Genomic DNA, 22220 nt, shown 5'->3' on the forward strand with positions numbered 1-22220 from the left:
GTAGATCCACTTCTAGTTATTTCAGGACCCTCCATACTCTTCTGGATATAATTTATATTCCCAAATACAATGTGTAAATGTTATTTTTCTTCACATCCTTGCCAGCATTTAATTTTTTGTCTTTTTCATCATTGCCATTCTGATGGGGGTGAGGTGATTTTTCATCAATACCAACCTAACTCTTGAGATAACTGCAGCCTCGCTGGTCTTTTTATATGGGTTCTTCCTTCCCCAATCCCTTCAACTATTGATACTAAGCTAATAGCTCATAAGCATTTTATTAGCATCTCTCCCCTACAGAAAAGCTCCTCACTTTTTGCACAAGCCTAGCTGTTCTGTAAGAATTTCCAAATCAATGTATTTATCGCCAACCTAGTTTTCCATGTTCCCCAAAAGGATTTCTAACCTGTCATTATTATTTTTATTCTGCAATTTTCCTCAGTATTTTCCCTTCTCCAGTCCTCAGGAGTTTCTCTCTTCCATGACATAATGGTTGGACTCTGGAGACAGAGTGATATCATTTCAAATCTTAGGCCCATTTCTTTTCAGCTCAATGTTTTGGGGCAGGTTACTTATCAATCTGGTCTTAACTGTATCCATGAAATAGGCATAAAAATGCATCAACATCATCACAGAATTGTTGTCAGGATTAAACAAAACAAAGTGTATACAAATATGAGCACTTATATACATACTTAGTAATATGAGTTTTCTTTCCACCTACAAATTTTGATGGGTCTGATGCAAATTCCACCCAAAATCTCACCTCTCACACAAAATTATCAAACATTTCAACCTTGCTTTACCCCCTCACTGAACACCAACAGTACATTATACAGCCCTTGGTTTAGCATTAAATCACATGCTGTCTTACATTCCTTCCAAAGTAGTTTACCCTCTCAGTGTATCTCTTGGTCAATTATAAATTCTTTAATGATAGAGGACAACTTCTATAATATATGAGTTGTTCATCAATGCTTTGTGATCAAATAATTATATGATTACATCATTTATGACATAATAACACCAAGAGACATCCCAAATAATACATGGTGACTCTCATTTCTCTTTCCTTTCTCACTTCTTCACCTTTTCAACTTTTCCTGTGGCCTGACTTAGGTTTCTCTGTCCTGGTTTCTGTCCCTAATCAGAACATTCTAGCCCATTTCCAGATTTCCAGATGTAGCATGGCAACAAGGCTGGATATAAGTGACTTTTTTTTTGGTGCTATTATCAAACCCTGGGCCTTGTGAATGCATGCTAGACAAGTGCTTTACCACTGAACTATGTCCCAAGACCTTATGTGACTGTTTTTTAACATCCTTTCTATTTTGGCTTTGCTACTATTCACTCAGAGTCAGGCAACAATTGCTTTGAAAAGAATTCTGTCTGGCATACCAAATACCAAGGCTTTAGGACAAATTACTGTTTCCTGATATAGAAATTTGAGTGAATCCTGGAGGACCTCCATTTTCTCAAATGTGAAATGAAAGCTTGGACTACAATATATCTAAGTTTTTTCCTTTGATCTTCAATATTCTTGACTATAATTTCAGTAATGGTAAACTACAGCTGTTTTGAGTACCTCATGGGCACCACCATGGTTTTTATAAAGTGCTATGAGCAATACATCTAAAGGAAACTTTAACATTATCCCCCAAATACAAACTGAGATGAGAGACCTCCATATAAACTTGATTTATTTGTAATTTTAAACTATGTTGTATTAATTTTCTTTTAACATAGGGCAGAGTTCTCTCACTTGAATGAAGATTTAAATAGTCAAAACACTTAGGTATTATAACATTATAAACTGCATGTTTACTGTTATAAAATGATTGCTGAGCAAGATCTTCCTGTTGCAGAACATGTCTGGACCCATATTTATGTCCTTCAATCATGACTGAGATGATTCCTACATGTAGGGGAATCTCTGTATTGCTTTGTCTGGGCCAACACTGTCTTGGGAAAGGGACAGCCACAGGTGGTAGGAGTAAGATTTGTCTGCAGATTACTCACAAGGACCTAGAGAGAGGTTACCTTTAATTTAATTTCTAAATATTTGTTCATAATGAGACCTTAGTTTTATATTCTTCTCCTAACATACTTTCTTATGTTTATTTCCTTATTCTCAGAACAACACAAAAATGTGTGATGATTATAAGCTAGTTGAGTGAAGCCCATGTAAGTTTCAGTATTCAGAAAGATTGGAGGTTGAGTAGGTATTTAGGATTTATGAAAAATGAATATTAGTAAGTGCATAAAAGTATTTAATTAATATAAATGACTAAGAGGTAGCTTGAATGTCACAGCTAAAATGTTTCTCCTTTTCATATAAGATTAGTGTAATAATAAGAGAGAAAATGCTTTGAATAATCAGCAATACTATAGACAATTGAACTGTGTTTTAGTATTCTTGCATCATTAGATTAATGACTCTACTTTGATTATTGCCTCTCTATATAAAATGGGAGCAAACAAAAGTATAAGTGCATCTGTGAGTGTGCTTATCAGTGGTGCCTCTCTTGATATAATTTTATGAATGAACTTATTTTTACCTGTTTTAGTGAGCTTTTTCACTGCTGCAACTAAAAGGCCCAACCAGAAAAACTGTAGAAGATGAAAAGATTATTTGAGGACTCAGAATTTCAGAGGTCTCAGTCCATTGACCACTGGCTCCATTCCTCCAGGCTTGAGGTGACACTGAAATTCATGGTGAAAGAGTATATCATAGGTATTAAATATTCTTTTGTCTGTACACAATATTCATGCATACATTCTATTTTGATGAAAGATGGGAGCAATGGCACATGTTTGTATTCCCAGCAGCTCGAGAGGCTGAGGCAGAAGGAGTATAAGTTTGAGGCCAATGTCAGTAACTTAGTAAGGCACTAAGCAACCTAGCAAGACCCTGTCTCAAAAAAAAAAAAAAGTAAAGATCTGGGAGATGACTCAGTGGTAAAGCACCCCTGAGATTAATACATGGTACGGGTAGTACAGAGGAAATTTGGACACAAAAAGTCACTAGAAATGCAATAGTAAAAAAAAAAAAAGACCATGTGAAGATCCATCAAGAAAATGAAGAAGAGAATTCAGGAGGAGCCAAACTTGGCAGCATCCTAAATCTTGGGCTCTAGTCTTTAGAACTGTGAAAAAATAAATTACTGTGGTTTAAGCCACCAAGTCTATGGTATTTTGTTTAGGCATCAAACAAGTCATGATTCTCTGAGAGATGATAATCACATGAGAGCACTCATTGTTGCAGAGGTCATTTGATTCATTAGAGGAAAACTGTCCAAAAGAAAATTATCTATATAACTATATTCATTTCTTTATTAAATGACTTGACAGATTTTCTTTACTCTGATTCATAAAAAATGTGTCCCAATCAAAGCAAGAAAATATTCTGCATGAGTCCATCCCAGAATGCCTTTTTTACATTACCAACAGGTGAAGAAAGCCTCATGAGTGACAATCACAGACACTTGGAGAGCACCACTGATTCTTGCTCCAAGGAGCCTCTCCCTGAAGTTGAACTGGTGAATCTGCTAGAAGAACAACACCACAGTTATATAAGCTAAGAGGAGACTCTCTTTCTGCATGAAAATCAAGTCTGGGCACACTCACCACACCAGCAGCAACATCTGATGCCTGTCTCCAGTCTTCACTGAACATACTTTCCTTTACATGATTCTACACACAGACAGGAGGGAGCAGATGACCAAAACACACAATGACAGTGACATGGTACACATCTCTTTGCAGAGAGAGAGATTGTGATCATGAGCTAGCTGCTTGAATTGGACAAACTCTCTTAATGTGGAACCATGTTTTATCTGTGCAGTATGAAGACTTGGAAGAGCAATGGAGACAGGTGTTGATCAAGTTAGTCAGCTGAAATATGAGCTCTCCAAGAACTATGAGGTACTTTACATGGTTTCCATTGCTTTCAAAGAGAGTGAGACTAATCCCAGCTGTTCTAACCCTCTTAGGTTCAATGAATCCTTCAGTATATATCAAGGTTTGCTGCAGCGAACATGCTGCAAGAACAGGTCAAGGAACTGGAAGAAGAGAAAATGATCCTTTGATCTAATATTTATCTCATAAAGGCAAACTTTTACTTACAAAGAGAAGAAATGAAAGCTTGCCAGTGACTATGATAAAGAACTTCATGAAACAAATGCAATATTCAAATAAATCAAAATGAACAACAAAATATGGGTTGAGATGGAAAAAACTTAAGAATGAAATTATGGGTAAATTGGAACCAAGGAAACTAGTTTTTAAGAATATATTTTCTGGATCATATGGTAGCCAAGGAAGACAAATGTTGATTACATGTCTTTCAAATTTCCTTGGAGGCTGGAAGGTATTAATTAAAAAAAACTCCAATCAATAGAAGTTAGGTTATGTTTTATACTTATATTGTAAAAATTTTCGTGTAAGGAAAGTTAGGCACACCTACCTTTTTCCAAAGTATGCTATGTGTATTTATAATGAAAGATAACACACTTTTACAAAAAATCTCAGGCACATTAAATTACTACAAAGTAAAGTAAACCCACTCCCCCAAAAGCAACTCAAAATATGTCAAAGCCCTAACTATAAGGCAGTAAACATTAGAAGAAAAAAATGAAGGAAAAACTTCAAGACATTGGGACAGACAGTGGTTTTTCTGAATGGAACCCCAAAAGTGCAGGAAACAAAAAAAATGACAGATGGGATTATGTCTAACTAAAAAGGTTCTGCACAGCAAAGGACACAAGAGACAGAATAAAGAGAAACAACAGAATGTGTCTACATTTCCATGTGACCTCCAAAGCTCCTGATGAGGATGAGAAAGCACAAAGGACCCTATGGTTTTCTGCACAGTAAGATGGAAACACTGACTGGAGGTCCTTCTACAGTGGTGGGAAATTACATGCTATTACTCCCTACCAATTTCCTACTTTCCTTTCATTCCTCTGCCAATTCTAGGTGGCATCACCCATGCCTAGTGGCAGTGGTCTTGGAATGGACCAGGGGTCTACCCAAGTAGGCCTTGGTCCTAACCCAGTGTTTTGTTGGTGTTTGTGGGCTATGGGCTCAGAGTTTGACAGAGCTTGGTGACTTTGACATAGGAGCCTGGAGCTCAAGTACAGCAGAATTATGCAGTGTTTGACCACCTTTGGAAACTGTGGTAGAAAGGCCCCTGGGCCTACCCTGACCCCAGAGAGAGGATTATGGGGACAGACTACTCTTTCTAGGTGCTTCCTTGTTTTCTTCTGAATAACGCATCATCAGTATATACGGGACAAGTACATGCTTGGATAGTCCTCCAGGACTGAAACAATGACAACATATTAAGAGCAACCCAGGTAAAACTGTACTTGGGTACCACCAAGTGCTGAAATAGTGGAAGTGACTATAGCATCACAGAAAATAAGCAGACTGCTTAGAATATATGGAATGATGTGGGGACAAGTGCTTGGAATACTGCATACATGGGATACTTTAAGGGAGTCTGAACGGCGAATCACTCTATGGTGCTAGGCTTTGAGCGTCAAACCACTTACCCCATAGGCACAGCCTTAGACATGAGACCCCTGTTGCAGTCCCTGTGCTTGCTCCACAGAATGCTCCTGGATTGGTTGCTGCAGGGACAGTTGGCCAGAAATTCTAATGGTGGCTGCCTGTATTGAGCGTAGCTCCTGCCTGAGTATGTATGCATGGTAACTGCGCAATAAAATTAGACCTGCTTCCTGCTTGGTCTCCAAGGTCTTGATTAGCTACTCCACAGTCACACTCTCCTCTACCCTGTTTTATGGACCTTCTCCGTGGTCAAGAGAGCCCATGCAGAATGATAGGGAAAAGCAACTCAATTAGGAAAATTGAAATAATTACCTGACTCTTTAAAACCCAGATGATTTCTTACATCAAAATAATCAAGAGCTTTTAGGAAGTCATAGCCTCACCTCACCTACTACTCAAAATAAACTACCAGGTTGGGACTATAACCCCATTTGATCATAGTGCACTATCTTTTTAATATGTTTTTGTATGCAATTTGCCAAAATTGTATTGAGAATATTTCATCAATGCTCATCTAGGATATTGGCCCCAAATTTTCTTTCCTTGACATGTCTTTGGTTTTGGAATCAGAGTGACACTATCTTCATAGAATGATTTTGGAAAGGTTCCCTCCTTTTCTATTTCATGGAATAATTTGACGACTATTGGTGTTAATTTTTCTTTGAAGATCTTGTAGAACTATGCTGAGAATCCCTCTGATCCTGGGCTTTTCTTAATTGATAGACTTTTGATGATGTGTCTATTTCATTGCTTGAAATTCTGTTTAAAGTGCATATGTCCTCCTCGTTCAGTTTGGGAAGGTCATATGTATCTTGAAATTTGTCAATATCTTCAAGATTTTCTATTTTAGTGCAGTATGCATTTTCAAAATTTTTCTAAGTATTATCTGTATTTCAGTAGTGTCCATTATGATATTTCCTTTTTAAAAAAGTAATTTGGCTTCAAAAATGCTAAAAATGAGAAAAAAATGTGAGTATGTACAAATGTCCATTTACCATTAATGTCACAATTAAACAGAGAAAATGAATAAAAAGAAAAAAGAGGGAAAAACTTGATGAAAAGGTAAAGAATTCTTTCCATTGGAGTTCAGATGATTCTAAGCTTTTCTTCCCAGTAATTTTAAGTGAAGACACCTGAAATTCAATGCTCCACCTTCTGTATTGCTGGAGTGAGAGAAGTAATGCTATAGGCAGAATTCCTGGAGGCAAGGGTTAGGCTTAGGTGGGCTCCAGGTACTTTGCTAAATGCCAATTTGCTTGGAGATTTTAATTCATCTCACCTCCAATATCTAGTACTTGCTGGTCCATGCTGGAATACTGTATCATAGGATTACCTTGGGTCCCACTTGTGTGGTGGGGGAGCCAATGCTTAGCCCCCTATATCACCATTAGAACATGCATTTCCTGGTACTGGGTTCAGTCTCCAATCTCTCCCAATTTGACCCTTACAAGTTCCCAGCTAGATACATCTCTTCCAGGCAGTCCTTAAGCAGCCAGATTGGAAAGGAAGAGGTAGAGTTGGGTGGGTTTCCATGATCAGTTGTCCCCTGTATAAATCTCTCTTCATGTTTGATTGTCTTCTGGTCACTTAAGCACACTCTATGTCATGCAGTGTGTGTTTACTGGGCCTGTATTTTAGGCCACAACAAGGAATTAGCTCCCTCACTTGCTGGTAAACAAGGAATTAGCTCCCTCACTTGCTGGCCCCTATGCTGTGGCTGCAAAATTGTCCCTGCATTGTCCTATGCTTGGTGCCTAGAGAAATGGAAGCTTCTTTCCTCAAACAAGGATATTCTGCAGTGCACCTTTCAGGTTTGTAGGGCAATGGTCCTTGATCTCTAAATGTTCCATACCCAGACACACCTTAGGCCTACCAAAAATGTGGGTTCCTTTAATTTCCTTTTCCCATCTATATGCTCATGGAGGGACCCCTCTGGCTGGTGTTTCTGGTCCAGCCACAGCAACAGCTGTGCTGCTGGGGATTTTTTCCTTATTTTATTGTATCCAAACTCCTATGTCCACAGACTGCTCTGAGTGTCCAGTATTAAATTCCAGTAAAGTTTCTCCCATTTTAGTTTTGTTCACCAACCTTGTGGAGAAGCTGCCTCTCTGCTTTGTGGGTTTCACACCATGGAGCAGCCAGAAAAGCAGCCTCCTCTGTTCTGCCATCTTGTCAATCTTAAAAAGTATCAGCGCTCTAATAGAGAAATTAACAAAGAGATGGAAGAAATTTTTAAAATCCTACAAAAATTATTAATCTGAAAAATATACTCAGTAAAATTAAAAATGTGTTAGAAGGCATCAATAACAGGATCTATAAAATAGAAGAAATGGTGGTCTCAGAGGAGGCTCTTTGAAAATACACAGATGGCAGAGAGAATACAAAAATAAATGAAGAAGGATAAAGGTAAAACTCACAGGACTTTACAACAGTATTACAAAAACAAATATTTTGGTGTAGGTGGTTCAAGAAGAACTTGAAAATGCCAAAGGGGTAAAGAGTTAATTCAAAGATATAATGACAGAAAACTCTGCAAACTTACAGAGAGATGTACTTATCCAGGGATAGAAAGGTCTAAGTTCATTGTTCAAATTTAACCCAAGGAATTCTACCCCAAGACATCTTGTCCTCAAACTCTCACAGGTAAAAGAAAAATGAAAAGTTTTTCAAGGATGCAACACAACAGAAACAAATAATAATAGAGGTGTCTCAGTTCACTTGACAGTAGACTTCTCAGCAGGAACTTTATAGGCCAGGGAAGAATGATTTGTGATTTTCTCTCTTATTTTTCTTTCATATTGTCACATTATAGATGTACACATGGCAGAATTTGCTGTTACATGTTAGTACACACACACACACACACACACACACACAATATAACAATGTAATTCAGGCAACATCCTTCTCCCGTGCCTTTTCCCTCCCTCACATCCTTCCAATCCCTTTCTCTATTCTATGGATATCCCTTGGCTTTTCATGCAAAAACCACCCCATCCTTAAAACACACACATACACAAACATTTCTTTTCCTCTTTCCACTCTGGCTTTCACATATGAAAAAAAAAAATGTGAAAAAAATATGACCCTTGAACGGATTCTGATTTTGACTTATTTCACTTAACATAATGTTAACAATTTTCAACAATTTTACTGCAAATGAAATAAACTCATTTTTTCTTAATGACTGAATAAAATTTCATTGGGTATATATTCTGACTTTTCTTTATTCATTCATCTTTTGATGGACACTGAGTCTAGTTTCACAGTTTGTGAAAAAATTGTGAATTTTACTGGTATAACCATAGGTATAAATGTATCACTATAGTATTGTGATTTTAGATAAATATTGAGGAGTGATATGGCTGAGTCACATGGTGGTTCCATGCCTAAGCTTTTGAGCAACCTGCATACTGACTTCCATAGTGGTTGTATTAATTTACAATCTCCCCAAGAGTATAAAAATCTTTTTTTTTCACTCCACAACCTCCATAGCATTTAGTTTTGTTTCTATTATCGATGGCTGTCATACTGGTTTGAGATGCAATCTCACTGTTATTTTGATTTACATTGTTCTAATTGCTAATGTTGAACAATTTAAGAAATATATTGTCAGTCAATTGTATTTATTCTCTTGAGAAGTGCATGTTGACCTCATTTGCTTATTTATTAACTGAGTTATTTGGTTTTTTGTTGTTAAGTGCTTTGAGATTTTTATACATTTTAGGTATTAATGTTATGTAAAATATTAGCTAGCAAAGCTTTTCTCTGAGGTGATCCAACATGGCGGCCGGCGAGGAAGCAGCGATTCCAATGTCTCCACTTTAATAGGATACAAAAGACCCATAGGAACAGCGGCAGCCTACCTACAGAGGAACTTCTAGCATAATTCCCTAAAGAGGAGAGCTGCCGTGAACTGGTAGGTTTATTGAAAGTGACAATTTGTCCCAGAGAAGTGGATCTTGGACGGCCACGCGGGCACAGAGGTCTAGTCCCGCAGCCATCAGCCGCTCCGGCAAGCAGCTCCCCTGGGAGGCTTAGCTCTCGCTCTGGGAGCAGCTGCCTCACCCGCCCGGTTCCTAACCACGCGGCCACAGCTACCCGGTTCTACAGGTAGCCCCGCGGTGGGTGCAGAAGTCAAGTCTTGCAGCCAGCAGCCGATTTTGCAAGCGGCGGACACCCGGAGCGACTTGGCCCGCCCCGCCCGAACCGGAATTCGGCCTCCGCCATCCGGGCTCCCCTGGGAGGCCTAGTGCTCGCTCTGGGAGCAGTCACCTCACCCACCCAGTCCCTAACCACGCGGCCACAGCTACCCGGCTAGACAGGTGGCCCCGCGGTGTGTGCAGAAGTCAAGTCTTGCAGCCAGCAGCCACTTTTGCAAGCGGCAGACACCCAGAGCGACTTGGCCCGCCCCGCCCGAAACGGCAGTCGGCCTCCGTCATCCGGGCTCCCCTGGGAGGCCTAGTGCTCGCTCTGGGAGTGGCCGCCTCACCTGCCCAGTTCCTAACCACGTGGTCGCAGCTACCCGGCTCTACAGGTGGCCCCCCGGCGGGCGCAGAGGTCCAATCCCGCAGCCACCAGCAGCTTCTGAAAGCGGTGGCGGCCCAGAGCGGAGTGGCAACCCAAACTGGCAGATGCCCCCGCCATACCGGCACTCCCGGAAGGCCCTGCTCTCGCTCGGCGAACAGCCAAACCACCCGCCTGGATCTTAACCACGCACACACAGCGGCCTTTCAGGTGTCTCCCGGTAGCCCGACTCAGCTAGAAGGATCCCTGCATGGCCCAGCACATGGCCATGTCCTCCGGGCTCTGCTAATAGCCCCACCCACCTGGCGAACAACCGGGAAACTTCAAAATCTCTCCATGGATGTGACCGCAAGGACCAAAGGACTCTAGTCCCCCAACTCCCCCTACTGCCAGAGTCAGGCAGACCTGAGACCCACCAGGGGAACAAGCCTAGAGGCCTGTCAGCATGGTAGACACGCCACTCCAATTGGAGTAGGGGCAGAGCAGAGCAGCCGCCCGCATCTGGATCAGGCCCAACGACCCAAGGGGGTGATAGTCATATTGCCACAATTGGAGGGGGGGGCAGAGCAGAGTCGCCACCCGCACCCGCAGGGTGGGCAGACCTGCGAACAACCGGCAGAGCAGGCCTAGCGGCCCGCCAATGCAGTAGTGAGATCACCCCAACTAGAGGAGGAGCACAGCCACTACCAGCCCTGCAAGGGAGATTTTTCAACTATACAAGAGCAATATAAATAATTAGGGGGGAAATCTCATAACCACAACAGTTTCACCAAGCAGAAAGAAACGTGAGCAGCATGAAAAGACAAGGAAAGAAAGGACCACAAGCAATTCAGGTCAACTCAACTTTAGAAGAGGTAATAGCTGCAACAGATGGAATGTCAGATAAAGAGTTCAGGATATACATGCTTCAGATGATCTGGAGTCTCAAGGAAGACATGATACAGCAAAATCAGACAATGAAAGATCACATTGACAAACAAATCCAGGAAGTAAAAGATCAAATTCACAGGGAGATAGAGGTAATAAAAATCAAACAAATAGAAATCCTTGAAATGCAGGAAACAATAAACCAACTTAAAAACTCAATTGAGAATACTACCAGCAGAGTAGATCACTTAGAAGAGAGAACATCAGACAATGAAGACAAAGTATTTCAACTGGAAAAGAACATAGACAGCTCAACAAGTCTGCTAAGAAACCATGAGCAGAACATCCAAGAATTATGGGACAATATCAAAAGACAAAATTTAAGAGTCATTGGAATACAGGAAGGCACAGAGCTCCATACCAAAGGAATAAACAGTCTATTCAGTGAAATAATACGAGAAACCTTCCCAGACTTGAAGAATGAGACAGAATTCCAAATCCTAGAAGCCTACAGGACACTGAATGTGCAAAATCATAAGAGATCCACACCTAGACACATTATAATGAAGATGTCCAACATACAGAATAAGGAGAGAATTTTAAAAGCTACAAGAGAAAGAAAGCAGATTACATTTAGGGGCAAACCAATCAGGATAACAGCTGATCTCTCAACACAGACTCTGAAAGCTAGAAGATCCTGGAATAACATATTTCACACACTAAAAGAAAATGGGTTCCAACCAAGAATCGTGTATCCAGCGAAATTAAGCTTCAGGATGGAAGATGAAATTAAAACCTTCAACGATAAACAAAAGTTAAAAGAATTCGCAGCTAGAAAACCATCTCTTCAAAAAATCCTTGGCAAAACATTACAGGAAGAGGAAATGGACAATAACATTGAAAACCAACAATGGGAGGTAGGACAGTAAAGGAGGGAAAGTAGTCAAAGAGGATAACAAATCAGGTTTAGTAACATCAATAAACAAATATGGCTAGAAGAACAAACCATATCTCAATAATAACCCTAAATATTAATGGCTTAAACTCACCAATTAAGAGACACAGGCTAGTAGAATGGATCACAAAACAAGACCCAACAATATGCTGCTTACAGGAGACGCATCTGATAGGAAAAGATACTTATAGACTGAAGGTGAAAGGTTGGGAAAAATCATACCACTCATATGGACTGCGGAAACAAGCAGGAGTGTCCATACTCATATCTAATAAAATAGATTTCAAGCCAAAGTTAATCAAAAGGGATAAAGAAGGACACTTCATACTGCTCAAGGGAACCATACACCAACAAGACATAACAATCATAAATATATATGCCCCAAATAATGGTGCAGCTGTGTTCATCAAGCAAACTCTTCTCAAGTTCAAGAGTCTAATAGATCACCATACAATAATCATGGGAGACTTCAACACACCTCTCTCACCACTGAACAGATCTTCCAAACAAAAGTTAAATAAGGAAACTATAGAACTCAATAACACAATTAACAACCTAGACTTAATTGACATATATAGACTATACCACCCAACATCAAGTAGTTACACCTTTTTCTCAGCAGCACATGGAACCTTCTCAAAAATAGACCATATATTATGTCACAGGGCAACTCTTAGATAATATAAAGGGGTAGAGATAATACCATGCATCTTATCTGATCATAATGGAATAAAACTGAAAATCAATGATAAAAGAAGGAAGGAAAAATCAAGCATCACTTGGAGAATGAACAATAGGTTGCTGAATGATCAATGGGTTTTAGAAGACATCAAGGAGGAAATTAAAAACTTCCTAGAGTTAAATGAAAACACAGACACAACATATCGGAATCTATGGGACACAATGAAAGCAGTTCTAAGAGGAAAATTCATTGCTTGGAGTTCATTCCTCAAAAAAAGAAAAACCAACAAATAAATGATCTCATACTTCATCTCAAAATCCTAGAAAAAGAAGAGCAAAACAACAGCAAAAGAAGTAGAAGGCAAGGAATAATTAAAATCAGAGCTGAAATTAATGAAATTGAAACAAAAAAAACAATTGAAAAAATTGACAAAACTAAAAGTTGGTTCTTTGAAAAAATAAATAAAATTGACAGACCCTTAGCCATGCTAACGAAGAGAAGAAGAGAGAGAACTCAAATGACTAACATACGGGATGAAAAAGGCAATATCACAACAGACACTTCAGAAATGCAGAAGATAATCAGAAATTATTTTGAATCCTTATACTCCAATAAAATAGAAGATAGTGAAGGCATAGATAAATTCCTTAAGTCTTATGATCTGCCCAGATTGAGTCAGGAGGATATAGACAACCTAAACAGACCAATAACAATAGAGGAAATAGAAGAAACCATCAAAAGATTACCAACTAAGAAAAGCCCAGGACCGGATGGGTATACAGCAGAGTTTTACAAAACCTTTAAAGAGGAACTAACACCAATACTTTTCAAGCTATTTCAGGAAATAGAAAAAGAGGGAGAACTTCCAAATTCATTCTACGAGGCCAACATCACCCTGATTCTGAAACCAGACAAAGACACTTCAAAGAAAGAAAACTACAGACCAATATCTCCAATGAACCTTGACGCAAAAATCCTCAATAAAATTCTGGCGAATCGGATTCAAATACATATCAAAAAAATTATACACCATGTTCAAGTAGGATTCATCCCTGGGATGCAAGGCTGGTTCAATATACAGAAATCAATAAATGTTATTCACCACATCAATAGACTTAAAAATAAGAACCATATGATCATCTCGATAGATGCAGAAAAAGCATTCGACAAAGTTCAGCATCCCTTTATGTTCAAAACTCTAGAAAAATTAGGGATAACCGGAACATACCTCAACATTGTAAAAGCAATCTATGATAAGCCACAGGCCAGCATCATTCTGAATGGAGAAAAATTGAAGGCATTCCCTCTAAGATATGGTACAAGACAGGGATGCCCTCTCTCACCACTTCTGTTCAACATAGTCCTTGAAACACTGGCCAGAGCAATTAGACAGATGAAAGAAATTAAAGGCATAAAAATAGGAAAAGAAGAACTTAAATTATCACTATTTGCAGATGATATGATCCTATACCTAGCAGACCCAAAAGGATCTACAAAGAAGCTATTAGAGCTAATAAATGAATTCAGCAAAGTGGCAGGATATAAGATCAACACTCATAAATCAAAGGCATTCCTGTATATCAGCGACAAATCCTCTGAAACGGAAATGAGGATAACTACTCCATTCACAATATCCCTCCAAAAAATAAAATACTTGGGAATCAACCTAAAAAAAGAGGTGAAAGATTTATATAATGAAAATTACAGAACCCTAAAGAAAGATATAGAAGAAGACCTTAGAAGATGGAAAAATATACCCCACTCATGGATAGGCAGAACTAACATCATCAAAATGGCGATATTACCAAAAGTTCTCTATAAGTTCAATGCAATACCAATCAAAATCCCAACAGCATTTCTTGTAGAAATAGATAAAAGAATCATGAAATTCATATGGAATAATAAAAGACTCAGAATAGCAAAAACAATGCTAAGCAGGAAGTGTGCATCAGGTGGTATAGCGATACCAGACTTCAAACTATACTACAGAGCAATAGTAACAAAAACAGCATGGTACTGGTACCAAAACAGGCGGGTGGACCAATGGTACAGAATAGAGGACACAGTAACCAATCCACAAAACTACAACTACCTTATATTTGATAAAGGGGCTAAAAGCATGCAATGGAGGAAGGATAGCATCTTCAACAAATGGTGCTGGGAAAACTGGAAATCCATTTGCATCAAAATGAATCTGAATCCCTATCTCTTGCCATGCACAAAAGTTAACTCAAAATGGATCAAGGAGCTTGATATTAAATCAGAGACACGGCATCTGATAGAAGAAAAAGTGGGTTATGATCTACATACTGTGGGATCGGGCCCCAAATTCCTCAATAGGACACCCATAGCGCAAGAGTTAACAACTAGAATCAACAAATGGGACTTACTCAAACTAAAAAGTATTTTCTCAGCAAAAGAAACAATGAGAGATATAAACAGGGAGCCTACATCCTGGGAACAAATCTTTAATCCACACACTTCAGATAGAGTCCTAATAACCAGAATATACAAAGAACTCAAAAAGTAGACAATAAGATAACAAATAACCCAATCAATAAATGGGCCAATGACCTGAACAGACACTTCTCAGAGGAGGACATACAATCAATCAATAAGTACATGAAGAAATGCTCACCATCGCTAGCAGTCAGAGAAATGCAAATCAAAACTACCCTAAGATACCATCTCACTCCAGTAAGATTGGCAGTCATTAGGAAGTCAAACAACAATAAGTGCTGGAGAGGATGCGGGGAAAAGGGCACTCTTCTTCATTGCTGGTGGGACTGCAAATTGGTGCAGCCAATTTGGAAAGCAGTATGGAGATTTCTCGGAAAGCTGGGAATGGAACCACCATTTGACCCAGCTATTCCCCTTCTCGGTCTATTCCCTAAAGACTTAAAAAGAGCATGCTACAGGGACACTGCTGCATCGATGTTCATAGCAGCACAATTCACGATAGCAAGATTGTGGAACCAACCTAGATGCCCTTCAATAGATGAATGGATAAAAAAATGTGGCATTTATACACAATGGAGTATTACTCTGCATTAAGAAACGACAAAATCATAGAATTTGGAGGGAAATGGATGGCATTAGAGCAGATTATGCTAAGTGAAGCTAGTCAATCGTTAAAAAACAAATACCAAATGACGCCTTTGATATAAGGGGAGTAAACAAGGACAGGGTAGGGACGAAGAGCTTGAGAAGAAGATTTACATTAAACAGGGATGAGAGGTGGGAGGGAAAGGGAGTGAGAAGGGAAATCGCATGGAAATGGAAAGCGATCCTCAGGGTTATACAAAATGATATATAAGAGGAAAGGAGGGGTAAGACAAGATAATACAAATGGAAGAAATGATTTACAGTAGAAGGGGTAGAGAGAGAAAAGGGGAGGGGAGGGGAGGGGGGCGATAGTAGAGAATAGGACTGACAGCAGAATACATCAGACACTAGAAAGGCAATATGTCAATCAATGGAAGGGTAACTGATGTGATACAGCAATCTGTATATGGGGTAAAGTTGGGAGTTCATAACCCGCTTGAATCAAACTGTGAAATATGATGTATTAAGAACTGTGTAATGTTTTGAATGACCAACAATAAAAAAAAACTTAGGTTAAAAAAAATGACAATGTGAACTAGGAAAAAAAAAGTTTTTTTTCCATTCTGTAAAGTTCTCTCTTGACATTCCTAATTGTTTCCTTTGGTGTGTGGAATCTTTTAACTTGATGCCATTCCATTTACTAACTCTTGGAATTATTTCTTGAGCATTAGAGGTTCTATTCAGAAAGTTATTTCCTGTGCCTATATGCTGGAGTGCTGACCCTGCATTTACAAGAAGTAGTTCCATAGTTTCTGGTCTTATTCCGAGATCTTGATCCACTTTGACTTATTTTTGTGCATTTTGAGAGATAAGGGTCTCGTTTCATTCTTCTATATAGATATCACTAGTTTTCCCAGCTCCGCTTGTTAAAAAGGTTGATTTTTTTTTCCCAAGTATGCTTTATCCAACTTTTCAAGGACCACATGAGTCTAGATGTGTGGGTTTATCTGTGTATCTTTCCTGTATAATTGGTCTTTTTTTTCTGTTTTTATGCCACTACCACAGATTTTCAAACTATAGCTCTGTAGTGTCATTTGAAGCCAGGGATTGTGATGCCTCCAACATTGCTTATTTGACTTACAATTGCTTTGGCTACACTGGTTTTTTATTTTACCAAATGCATTTTAGGACTTCTTTTTCTACTTCTGTGATGAATGTTGTTGGTATTTTCATGAGGATTGAATCTGATTGAATCTGTAGAGTGCTTTTGGTAGTATAGCCATTTTAACAATATTAATTATGCCTATTCAAATCATGGGAAGTCTTTCCATCTTCTATGCTCTTTCAATTCTTTCTTAAATGTTATATAAATTTCATTGTAGAGATCTTTTGCCTACATTGTTCAATTTGTTCCTAGGTTTTATTTGTCTGTTTTTGTTTTTTAAGGCTATTGTGAATGAGATTTTTTCTTGATTCTTTTTAGCAGATTTATTGTTGGTATATAGAAAAGCTATTGATTTTTATATGTTGATTTGTAAACTGATCATTTGCTGAATTTTTTTTCATTAGCTCTAGCAGTTTTTTCTTTGTGGTGCTGTTTAGGTCTTCAAATTCTAGGATCATATCATCTGTGGTGATGATTTGAATTCTTTTTCTATTTTTATCCCTTTTATTTTATTCTATTGCCAAATTTCCCTCGATAGAATTTCTAGCACTATATTAAAGAATAGCAGTGACAGTGGACATACTTTTCTTGTTCTACATTTTAAAGGAAATGTCTTCAGTTTTCTCCCATATACTATTAATTTGGCTTTGGGTTTTTCATGTATAGCCTTTATGATGTTTAGTTAGGTTCTTTCTATCCCTAGTTTCCATAGTTCATGAAAGGGTTCTGAATTCTGTTAAAGATTTTCACTGCATATATTGAGATGACCAAGTGATTTTTGCCCTTAATTTTATTTATTCAATGTATTACATTTATTGACTTGTGCATGTTAAATCATATTCACATTTTTGGGCTAACACCAACTTTGGTCATAATGAATTTCCTAGTATGTTGTTGAACTGATTTGCTAATATTTTATTAGGAATCATAGCATCTAAGTTCATGAGGAGTATTAGTCTGTAGTTTTCTTTTTGTGATGTGTCCTTATATGGTTTGGGAATGTGTGTGATACTGGCTGCATTGAATAAGTTTGGACATAATTTATCCCTTTCTATATCATGGAATAATTAGAGAGACATTGGCATAAATTCTTCTTTATATGCCCGGAAGAATTCAGTTGAGAATCCATCTGGTCTTGAGCTTTTCTTTGTTGCCAGGATTTTAATTAATTCTTTTTCTCATTACTAACAATCAGCCATTCAAAATTTTCTCTTCACAGCTTGTATGTAAATAGAAATGCACTCATTTCTTATAGGTTTTCCAATATTACAGTAAAAGTTTTCAAAATAGTTCCTAATAATCCAGTGGATTTCTGTAATGTCTGTGGTGATTTTTTAATCAGTAACATTATTAGTTTTATATTAATTTAATGTTATCTAATTCAATATTATATATAAAGTATTATATAATTTTTAATACATTCTTTAAAAAGTTTTTATTCCTATTCAATTAAATAATATAATTTAAGATTATTAATTTAATATAACATGTAATATACTAATTTAATTTCTAATTTTTTTCTTTTGTGTTTTGCTTTCTTTGGGTTAGTTTGACTAAGGGTGCATCAATCTACTTTATCTTTACAAAGAACAGATTTTTTTGCTTCATTGATCATTTGCATTTTTGATTGTCAATTTCATTGATTTTGGTTCTGATTTTAAATACTTCCTTTCTTCTACTGGTTTTGGAATTGATTTGATCTTCTTTTTCAAAGGAATTAGGATGCATCATTAGCTTGTTTATTTGGGTCTATTCATTTTTACTTATGTGCTCATAGCTATCAACTATCCTCTTAATGCTCCCATGTTCATGGTGTCCAGAAGTTCTGGTATGTTGTATCATTCTTCTCATTCGAGTCTAAGATTTGTTAAATTTCTCCCATGATTTCTTCTATCACCCATTCATCATTCAAAAGTGTTTTATCCAATCTTCATGTGTTTATATATTTTCTGTAAGGTATTTCTATAATTACTTCTAATTTAATTCTTTTGTGATCTAATAATATGCAAGGAATTATATTTACTTGTACATGTTCAACTTTTGTTTTCCAATTTTTTGCTGTAATTGCTAAGAGTTGCTTTGTGGTTAAAATATAATCTATTTCAGAGAAGTTTCCTAGTACTTCTGAAAAGAAAGTGTACTTAGCTATTTCTGGATAAATATTCTATAGATATCTGCTATATCCATTTGATTTATAATATTTTTCAGGTTCAAAGGTCTTTACTAAGTTAATTTTTGATGACCTAACTATTGGTGAGAGAGGTATGTTGAAATCACCACGTATTATTGTACTGGTGTCTATCTGTCTTTCATTTGAATAGTGTCTCTTACGTTATTCTTTGCATCTATGTTAGTGTAACAAATATTTATGGTTTTATCTTCCTCCTGGATTGTTACCTTTACCAATATTAGCTGACCTTGTTTATCCTTCTGATTAGTTTTGCTTTGAAGTCTGCATTGTCAGCTATGAGACTATCTACACCTTCTGGCTTCTAGGCTCCTTTTGCATAGGATATCAATTTCCAAACATTCATTTTCAGCTAGTGTCTGTCTTTGCCAGTGAAATTAAGTCTCTTACAAACAACATATAAATGGGTCTTGTTTTTCAATCCATTCTGCCAACATATGTCTTTTAATTGTGGAGTAGAAATCATTTACATTTAATGTTATCATTGGAAAAGGTTTATTAATTCCTGCTTTTTAAAATTTATTTCTGATGTGAAATTTTTCCTGTTTCTCATTTACTAGCTACTCTTCAAATGAGATTTATCCAGTTGTAAGGTCTGGAGCATGATTTTTATTTCTTCTCTATAGTGTCTTTAAGTTCTATAGTACCCGCTTAGTAGTAATAAATTCTTTTCATGTAGGCTTACCTTAGAAGGCTTTTATTTCCAATTAATTTTGGAAGATAGCTTTTCTGAATCCAGAAAACCAGTTATTTTCTTTCAGGATTCAAACAATCATTCCAAGCCCTCCTGGCTTGTAGCATTTGTGCTGAGAAATCAGAAGTGATTCTGATGGCTTGGTTCTAAACATGACCTGACATTTTCTCTTGAGGCTTTTAAAATCCTATCCTTGTTCTGTATGTTATGCAAAACTACTCCATTCACCTCCATCTCACAACCCTCCTCAATTCCCCTGATTCTTAAATTTGGTCTCAATGATATCCCAGTGTTTTTCTTTGATCATATCATGTTTATATAGATTTATTGTTTTATTTAATACTACCTGCATGTTCAAGCCTGAAAACTTTGTCTCTCATCTCTGAGCTTATGTTTTAAACATGGACTACCATGTAAGAGAGACTTTTAACTGAACATATGATTTGATTTATGGTGTGTTTCATTTCTAAGACTTCTATTTGATTCTTTTTTTAAATCTCTACTTGCTTATAGAAATTCTCATTCATATCCTGTACTGACTTTCTTAATTTATTCAGTTGTTATTCAGTGTTCTCTTAGAATTCATTTACCATTTTTTGCAATCATTCTCTTGAATTCTTTATCTGTTATTTTATCCACTTTAATATCTTTGGAGTCACTTGTTGGAGCATTAGGAATTTTAGGAAGTGTCATGTTATCTTGTTTTTTTTTTCAATATTTTTTATTGTCTTCCTGTGTTGGGATTTATGCATCCACTTGGGTGTATGTTCCTTCTACTCCTATAAGTGGGACAATTAGGGCACATCTTTTGGTTGCACTGAAAGTATTCTACAATGATCTAGATTGAAACCCACTCATAGTTGTATCCACAGCCTTTATGTTTATTCTGTTTTTGCTGTAGCACTGGATATAGATGAATGAGACCCAAGGGCCCAACCTTAGATATTCTTACTGAGGGCCTGTTAATTATTTGGGGGGGTGTCCCTTCAATTCTTTTATGAAAGTATCTCTGATGAGTGACTGTTGGTAAGGTAATTTGTATACGGAGCAGGGTATGCTATCTTTTGGCTGAGTTTTGTTCATAAGCACAGTCTCTACCCTACAAACTTATAGTCTCCCTGTAAGTTCTCAGAATTGAACAGTAAATAAACAATAGCAACAATGGCAAGAAACAAAGCAAATAATATATAGCACTAAAATGAGTACCCATTGCTGCTATGATAGCTACAACATTAATCAACACAAAAACAGGAATATTGATATCAGCATATGGCTACAGCAAAAACAATAAAAAGCCATGTAGTAGATCTGGTTTTGAAACAAACAGCAGGTTTCTCAATGTTATCCACAGCAGTAATAATTGCAACAAGATGAGTGGTGGTGTTGAAGTTATATAAAACAATGAGTTATAAAAGATATTATAAACACAGTTAAGAGAAATGACAACATATTAGAAAGGTAGAAGAGAGCTTACAATATACAAATGTGAGCAAAGATAATGCAGAAGAGATGTAGTAGATTATTTATAAAAAAGAAAAGAAGTGAAAAAATAAGAAAAAAAACAAGTAGAGTGAAAGAGCAAATAAGAGAAACAAATAAGCACAGACCAAAAACAAAAAAAGTAAAAAATAAAAACCCCAAAAGATAAAGCAAAGAAAATGTATTTTTCAAATGCTAAAAATGAGAAAACATAAACAAAGATACATATGTATGTATATCCATGAAAAAAAATGGAAAGGATTTTTAATGAAAAAAATGACAGCATCTTCTCTACTGAGGTAGTCAAAATAGTGAACAAAATTGGATATTTATTGTCTATGCTCAGCTGTCCTCCTTCCCATTTCTAATTGGTCCACAATTGAAAGAAAATAAACAACAGAAAATGGACTGGAGTTTAGTAATACCTTCCTCTTTTCATGTTATTTACTGAGCTGTCAGTTGGAGTGGCCTAAGACTGAAGCTGGTTGAAACAGCTCTCAGCTTTCCTTCTTACCAGGCTAAGATAGGTTAGAGTACAGAGTACTACCAAAGGAGTTTTATGTGCACAGACCAGATCAATGCACTCCCAGGGTGGGGTTGCTACAGAGTTCTATGAGGGGAGTTCCAGTGGCTGTGGCTTATGTCTAATAAGGCCCTAGGTATTTGTTGGAAGTTGTCTGCATTGAAGAGATTAAATCAACAAACTCTAGGACCAGGAAGATACTGATCTCCCGGGGGTCTGTACCTCTGTAACCATCCAAGATTCCTACCTTTGGAGCAAGGGAGCCAGTCCTCTACATACTCTGTTGCCCACAAACACAACCTTCCAAGGCTTAATCCCTGAGAGTACTCACATCTGCCTGTACACATTCACCACCCTCTTCCCCTGGCCACTGGAGATGCCAGAGTCAAAGCAAAAGCCATGTGAAGCTCTCCTTCATTTTTTTGACTTGGCTTTCCCTGGGTACAATTTTCTCTGTACCTCTTTCACTCACAAACTAATGGGTACCACATAGTAGGTACTTGCAAGGCAATACAATCTCTGAC

This window comes from Ictidomys tridecemlineatus, chromosome 4 (genome assembly GCF_052094955.1).
Source record: "Ictidomys tridecemlineatus isolate mIctTri1 chromosome 4, mIctTri1.hap1, whole genome shotgun sequence".
NCBI lineage: Eukaryota > Metazoa > Chordata > Mammalia > Rodentia > Sciuridae > Ictidomys > Ictidomys tridecemlineatus.